Raw genomic sequence first — 8,586 nt, 5'->3', positions numbered from 1 at the left:
CAATACATTTAGAATATCACATTTTATACCATTTAAAAGGATTTGTGTTTTATATTTAAGTTTAAAAAGGACTTTGGGGTGCCTGGGTGGCTTGGTCAGTTAAGTGTCTGCCTTTGGCTCAAGTCATGACCCCAGGACTCTGGGATCAGCCCTACTGGCCTCCCTGCTCAGCAGGAAGTCTGCTTCTCCCTCTTCCCCTCTCCCTGCTCATGCTCACTCTTTCTGTCTCTCTCTCATGCTCTCTCTCTCTCTCAAATAAATAAAATCTTAAAAAAATTTTAAAATAATTTAAAAAAGTAAAAGGGACTTTGGAAAGCAACTGTTCAACCTCTCTACTAATGGGAAACTGAGACCCAGAGACAGGGTGACATGCCACGGTTGTTAGATCACTAGAAACTGTGAATCCTAGTCTAGGGCCCTCTCCATTCAGAGACTAGTAAACCAAATGATTCCTCAAGATCTGGTATGAACAATAAGATGAACAGGGTATCATGAGGGAAATAGCTTAAAGCCACTCTTTCTAACATGAGGGCTTTAATTTGGAAATTAGAGAGTGCTCACTACCATTTCTATAGAATATTGGCCTCTCCTTCTCTCCTACTTTCCAAATGCCATGTGAATGTTACTCTTTGGCAGATTCTTCCCTAAACCCCTAGGAGAAAGGGGAACCTGTGCAATGTGGCTCACAGCTTCCTTCTGGAAGAAAGAGGTGGTGATGTTGAGTTGACAACAGATGATCCTGCACTGATGAATTCATTAGTGTTAAAAAGTGTGATGGGGCAGGGAGGCCATGACTACTTAAGCAAGGGGGATTGTTGAGCTGTTAACCAATTAACCAGGGAAGTAACTGATCAGAATGAAGCTTTTCTAAATCCTTTCTCTCTCTCTCTCTCTCTCTCTCTCTTACTCTCTCTCCTTTTTTTTTCCAAAAACTGCCTGGGCCCAATTACTTAGAAAATGTCCTCCCTCGCAGGAGAGATCATGTTGGAGAAAAAAGAAGTGCCATTTAGGAAGTTAGAAGCTATAGTGGGTGCTGACAATCATCCTCTGAAAAGGAAAAATAGCTGGGACGTGGGGCTGAAATCGTGATAGGAAGAGAACACACTGGGAAGATTTGAGAGACTGCCACCTTTGCTAAGTGAGGACAAACCAGGAGGAGGGGCTCTGGACTTGGATACAAACTGATCTCAAACTTACCCAAAATGAATGATATCTTCTAATCAGAGATGTGATATGTTGTGCATTATTCCTCATAAAAGGCAAAACCAAATCAATGGACATGTTTATCTTACAAATTCTCCAGGTAGTAGGTTTTATGAGTCTCTTGTAATAATTCATTCAATCTATATTTACTGAGCACCTACTATATTCCAGGTACTGGACTAGTAGAAAATACATAGATGAATGAGACAAAATCCCTGCCTTCAAGGATCTAGTAACCTAGTGTGGAGACCAACTTTTTTTTAAGATTTATTTATTTTAGAGAGAGTGTGAGCAAGTGAAGTGGGGGAGTGGGAAAGAAGGAGAGGGAAAGAGAGAATCTCACGGAGACTCCCTGCTGAGCACAGAGCCCCCAATCTGGGGCTCTAGGCCACGACCCCAAGATCATGACCCAAGCCAAAATCAGGAGTCAACGCTCAACCAATTGCACCACCCAGGGGCCCCAATGTGAAGACAAACTTAGCAAACCAGCCACTGCTATAAAATACACTACAGGCTATGACAGAGGAACAAAGGACAATGAGAAACAGGAAGGAGTAAGTGTCTGGTTCCCTCTGAGAGGGACAAGTTTAGCGGAGGAAGAAATGTCTGAACTGAGTTTTGTAAAATGAATAGGCATTCAATAGGCAGAAAAGTGTGTGCTGTATGTGAGAGGGCATGAGGCTTCTAGACAATGTACATGAGCAGACAGACATCATGTAATGGTTCAATTTTATGAGCCAACTTGACAAGGCTATGGTGCCCAGTATTTTGGTCAAATACTGGTCTAGATGTAGCTGTGGAGGTAGTTTGCAGCTGTGGTTATATCACAATCAGCTGACTTTACATAAAGGAGAATACCCCTGACACTGTGAGTGGGCTTCATCCAATCAGGTGAAGGCCTGAAGTGCAAAAACTGAGGTTTCCTAGAGAAGAAATTCAACCTCAATACCAGAACATAGAACCCACCAGCCTGCTCTATAGATTTCAGACTTGCTAGCTCCCCAATAACATCAGCCAATTCCTTAAAATGAATGTATGAACATATATCCTATTGATTCTATTTCCCTAGAAGACCCTGATGGATACATATCAGGTGCACGATGCGCCTAAGCAAGAAGAGGAAAGACACTGTGGCAGAGGTACAGAGGTGGTGGCGGATGGAATCATAGGAGAGGTTAGCACCATTATGAACTTTATGCATTATGCTCAGTAATTGGGATTTTATCTATAAATGAACAGTGGCCACTGAAGGTTTTTAGGCAAGGACTGCCAAGCCTATTAGAAAAATTCCTTGGGGGCGTCTGGGTGGCTCAGATGGTTAAGCGTCTGCCTTCGGCTCAGGTCATGATCTCAGGGTCCTGGGATCGAGTCCCGCATCGGGCTCCCTGCTCCTTGGGAGCCTGCTTCTTCCTCTGCCTCTCTCTCTCTGTCTCTAATGAATAAATAAATAAAATCTTAAAAAAAAAAAAGAAAAATTCCTTGGGAACCCCCAAATAGAGGAATGGCCTCATAGACACTCAGACTGGACCCTAGGATTTACTCTATCACTTTTTTTTAATATATTAATGTTTTCTTTATTTATTTGAAAGAGAGAGAGAGAGACGAGCCAGAGGAGGGGCAGAGGGAGACGCTGACACCCTACCAAGTGGGGAGCCCAACACAGGGCTAGATCCCAGGACTCTGGGATGATGACCTGAGCCAAAGGCAGATGCTTAACCAACTGACCCACCCAGGTACCCCTAGCCTATCACTTCTTTATGTCTATTCACTAGGTCTCTGAGCTTCTTCACCTTGTTTTTGTGTGTGCAAAGTGAGGTATATGAGCAAGCCAGGTTGTGCTGGTCACCAGAATTTCAGGTCATCCACCCCTATCAAGGGCCTCAGGGAAGCCTATGAACAGAGATACTCAGCCTGTCACCTGCTTCCCCTGGCCCATCAGTATTGCAATCGTCACCATCCTGAGTGACAGCCTTGGAAATTCATCACCATGTCACATTTGGCAGCTGAATCAACGGGCACCTTTTATTTATTTATGAACTGAGCACTGGGGAGCAGTGAAGCTCTGTCTCCAGATCTATAGGGCTGCTGATTTTGAGAGAGCAGCATATTTATTCAAAACCATCCTCAGCTGCGTGAGACCTTTACACATTTGTAAGTAAATAGAGTGGGATTATTCATGCTTCCTGTGCAGGCCCCCATTCATTGCCCTCCCCAAAGGCTGTAGGCGGCCCACAAGTGAGAAGGTTCCAGCCAGTCAGAAGGGCAGCATTCATCACCAGGTGATTTATTTACTGCCATTCACCTAAAGGACTTCAGGCTGCATTGTAGAAGAATCACTAATCTGCCAGAAAAATATGGCCACCTTCCTACTCATGCTCTGGAGACAACCCCCAGCAGGTAGCACCAGGAATTGAGGCAGGGAGGGAATTCAATACTTAGCCCAGAGAACAGCATCACAGAGGGCCACCCTGGCTTGACTTCACAGTCAACCCAGCATGCACAGCACTGCATGCTCCTAACCCAGAGAATACACAAAATCCAAAGTGCTTCTCCTTGATTCCCAAAAGCTTAACAAGTCTCCACAATGCCTTTCTTTACTCCGAGGCTCTTTAAAGAGGTAAGCCCAAACTAATTGGATTTAGGAGCTTGAAATACGAGGAACCCAGCTTAAAATCAGATTCTGATGTCAAGAAATATTCAAAATGCTTTTGGCCTGTGCTTTTCTCCACCTAATCTCCTAAAAGAAGGCTTTTATAGTTTCCTAAGGATTAGGTAATCTAGCAAAAATCCAAACTATTTTTTCAGACATGTCCAAGATGCAAGGAATGACTGAAATGGGGGATTTGAAGAAGCTGGCCTGACTAATGCAGAAGGGGGTCACAGGGTGATAGAGGTGTCCCCCAAAGATTGAGATACGTGTTTTCACCAATGGACATTCAGCAACTCAAATCACTGGGGAAGAGAAGTGGTCTAGAGCACACAGTGGGCTTCATACTAGAGAAATTTCTTCAGAGATCTAGTCTGTGGCTAAGTATTTGAAATTTTGCTTTTGTCGAGCAAACAGCAAACTCTGACTCAGGTCCTTTGATGAAGGACATGGTGGAGGCAGCGTGCCCAGAACCCCTGTATGACCCTGAGCACATTGTAAAGCAGCAGTTAGACCCGATGTGCTCCAGCATTTCAAAGAGAAGAGAAATGTGGGGCAGCATGGAGATCTGCAAACTCTGCCTCTCTTGCTCTTCAAAGCCCAAGATTTATAGCCAGTGTTTCTATCCAAGACTTCCTTGTGGGAGAATTGCTGGCTGTTTTGTTTTAATGACCTTTTGCATACTGTTTGTTAGTGTAAACTAAAAGCAGCGCACGAGTGATGCTAGGTGATGGCTGACAAGCATTATGCTGGCTCTCAGTACTTTGTCTTGGAGACGTCATTCTCTCTTCTGGTCTAACCTTCACTGCTCCACTATTGATCTTTTCCCAGACAGAGCTCCTGCCCTGACCACAAGCCCAGCGAATACAAAAGCATAACTGATGCAGACACTCCCTTTGCCTGGGAAGAAGAAGGACCCCTGTCCTTCCTTAGCCACTTGCTCCTCCACTCAGTAAGCTATTTCTATGGCACTTATTTTTAACTGCCCGTGGTCAGAGGTTGTCAAATAAATCTAAGTGCACAGATGCCATAATCTGTGTATTTACAAAATCTTTTTAAGACCACACAAAAATCTGCCAAAGTATACTATGTTTTGAAAATGGATCACTAATAATGCAAATGTTAAGGCACTTTTTGTAAGCATAATTAACTGCAGGACCCTCTCTAAGATGCATGTGAGACATGGACACCTGAGATTTCACGTTTTTTTATTATAATAGAAACTGGAACTAATTATTATAAAGTTTCCATATTGTGACATTCTCAGAGAAGAGTTAATATTACTTAAAGTTGCTTATGACCCCTGCAAAGATGAAGCCAAATCAGTTAATTCAACAAGAAAATAATTTCAGAAAGGATAAGCTGCCATCCTGTCTTAAAATTACCATTGTACCTAAGACTAAGTAGGAGATGGTCTGCACCAAGGCAACCTTCATCCTCACCAAGCCCTGAATCCACTTGACCTTAGCCGTTGGCCATAGTTTATTCATCAGAGACAGAGGGAGTTGTGCCAAGAGATTCTTTGAAGAGTAAGCATTAGAAAAGGAAATTTTGGACGTAAACACCTAGTAGTGCAATCACGGGGTTGTAGGGTAGCTCTATTTTTAACATCTTAAAGAACCTCCATAGTGTTTTCAAGAGTGGCTGTACCACCTTGCATTCCCACCAACAGTGTAAGAGAGTTCCCCTTTCTCCACAGCCTCACCAACACTTGTTTCCTGTCTTGTTATTTTTGGCCATTCTAACTGGTGTAAGGTGATATCTCATTGTAGTTTTGATTTGCATTTCCCTGATGGCTAGTGATGTTGATGTAGTAAAAAGGGGCACATGCACCCCAATGTTCATAGCAGCAATGTCCACAATAGCCAAACTGTGGAAGGAGCCGAGATGCCCTTCAACAGATGAATGGATAAAGATATGGTACATATATACAATGGAATATTACTCAGCCGTCAGAAAGGATGAGTACCCACCATTTGCATTGATACAGATGGAACTGGAGGGGATCAGGCTAAGTCAAACAAGTCAAGCAGAGAAAGACAATTATCATATGGTTTCACTCACATGTGGAACATAAGGAATAGAGTGAAGGACCACAGGGGAAGGGAGGGAAAACTGAATGGGAAGAAATCAGAGAGGGAGACAAACGATGAGAGACTCTGGACTCCGGGAAACAAACGGAGGGTTACAAAAGGGAGGGGGGGGTGCGCGCATGTAGTAGCCAGGTGATAGGTATTAAGGAGGGCATGTGTTGGGATGAGCACTGGGTGTTATATGCAGTAAATGAATCACTGAACTCTACAACAAAAACTTATGATGTACTATATGCTGGCTAACTGAACATAATAAAAAAAAAAGAAAAGGAAATTTTTAAGAGGGTAAACTCTAAGGAAGGGGCAACAGTGGCTGAAGGAGACACTTGCCTGAACCCATTTCATGTCAGTTGTTGCTGAAATCTAGAAGGTTGGGACCTGACCTAAAATGGGGCACTGGTCACACTGGGAGCAGCTATGCCCCAGAGCAACAAGGGGGAGAGGCCTGAAAATGGTTGTATCTGACTAAGACACACATTCTCTGGCTCGCACAGCAATTGGATCTTGTCTCCTACTTGGTAATCACTGCTACTGATACGAGTTGCTCAGGGAGGATGGCTACAATAAAAGTGACAGAGAATTTAGGGACAATTTTATTGAATATCTGCTAAGCATCTGTGGAGCAGTCTACATAAGGAGGATACTGAGAGAATAAACACCACCCTATTCTTGGGGAGCTCCCAATCTATGAAGAAAGGCAAACACATGTGTGACCAATTGTAAAGAGACAGCGAAGTATGACAGCATTGCCTGGATGGACCATAATGGGAATGGTAGACAATAAATATGGAACAAGTTTGAAGACAGATGACACTGGTATGAGTTGATGAGTTAACCTTTAATTTTTTTGAAGCAGGGAACCACTGGATAGTTAAAATACAGAATTAGAGCTCTGCATTTATATACAATTGTTCTGGCAGCCCCTGAAAAGTTTTGATGTAAGGAGTGGGCATTTCACAGAGGCGGGACTGGTAAGAGGCTATGGATAATACAGTAGACAAGGGAATGATGATGAGTAGTACAATGAAAGTGAGAAAGGAGAAAAGACATGGGCTCCAGATTCTTTAAGGAGAAAGGTAATTCACAAGAACTTGGTGAGTGACTGTAGGTCATCTGTGAAGGAAAATTTTGATAACCTTTATGTTTCCAGCCAGGGGGGACAGTGGCAAGGGCTATTGAGAGGGGGGCAGTGGGAGGACAGAGAAGAGCAGACCCAATAAAGATGGTGCCACCTCACATAAAAGTGACTTAGGATAATCAAGGAGAGGTATCCAGCAGGCAATTGGGTCAAGGAAATAAAACTCAGGAAGACAGTCTATTTTGAAGATCAGGATTTTGGAGCTCTCAACCTACAGGCATTGTCTGAAACTGAAAAATCAAGCAACACTAAATATACACAGTTTTGCCTAATGGCAAAAACTGGGCCAGGGGCTCAAGCCCTATTCTTCCCTTTCCCTCTACTGTAAAGACTAAAAGAACATAGCCCCCCTGGGGTAGGCAGAACAATATTCCCCCCAAAGATATCCATGTCCTAATCCCCAGAACCTGTGTTAGGTTATATGGCAAAGAGGAATTAAGGTTGCTAAACAACTGACCTTAAAATAGAGATTATCCTGGATTATTTGGATGAGCCCAACATAATCATAGGGGTCCTTCTAAGTAGAGAGAGATAGAAGAGAAGGTCAGAACCAGAAAGAAAGCAGTGTGAGGACTCAACCTAATTGTGATGGCTTTGAAAATGAAGGGGCCAAGAGCCAAGAAATGCAAGTGGCCTCTAGAAGCTGAAAAAGGCAAGAAAATGAATTCTACCTTAGATGCTCCAGAAGAAACAGTCCTACCAACATCTTGACTTTAGCCCATTTAGTACTGCTGACATCCAGAACTATAACTCTCTTTCTCTCACTTTTCCTTCCTAGGCCTTACCTCCTTTCCACATCTCTTTCTCTCTCCACCTTCAACACTCCCCTCTCCCTGGCCAACTTCCAGGAGGAAGCTGCCAAGACACCACCATGTGGGGACTCTTCTGAGAGGAGTAGACCCTTGCCTAGAAGGAACTCTCTTGGGAGCACCTCTTGGGAGCCATCAATGGCAGGGAATCCTGCTGAGAGAATGTGCAGCCTGGCCATGTACCTACCCAGCCTGCAGGTGCTGTCAGGACCAATACCTGGGAGGGAGTGAAGACAGCAGGATTGACCAGAAGGCTGTGATACAGTCACAAAGGCCTGCGACAGTCCTTGTAAACTCAGGAGCTAGGATGGCCATGAAGGGCTGTCCCAAACTGGGACAAAGCACCAGATATTCTAAATTCGGTATCAGTCATCCACTGGATGGGAGTTACTCCCCCAAAAGGGGACTAGGCAAGGCAGCTCTCTTCAGTTAAAAGTAATGATAGAATGGGGTGAGTCTCAGCTATGAGCTGTCAGCCATCAGCATTCCCATGGCTGAAAAACTGAGAGCTTCAGCTCTGCAAGTGGGTATCTGGATGTTGCCTTCGTAGCCAACATGCCCCCCACCCCAGCATCATGGCTGCTTTCATTCCCCTCCTTTTCACCTACCTCCAAGACCTAACCTAGACACTACCACCCCACTGTACACCTTCCTCAGCCACGGGGCTCTCTCCCATCCTGTAGACCCCAAATGGAC

Source organism: Halichoerus grypus, chromosome 10 (assembly GCF_964656455.1).
Source record: "Halichoerus grypus chromosome 10, mHalGry1.hap1.1, whole genome shotgun sequence".
In the NCBI taxonomy this organism is placed as follows: Eukaryota; Metazoa; Chordata; class Mammalia; order Carnivora; family Phocidae; genus Halichoerus; species Halichoerus grypus.
The sequence above is the reverse complement of the archived record's forward strand: the minus strand, read 5'-3'. Positions refer to the sequence as shown.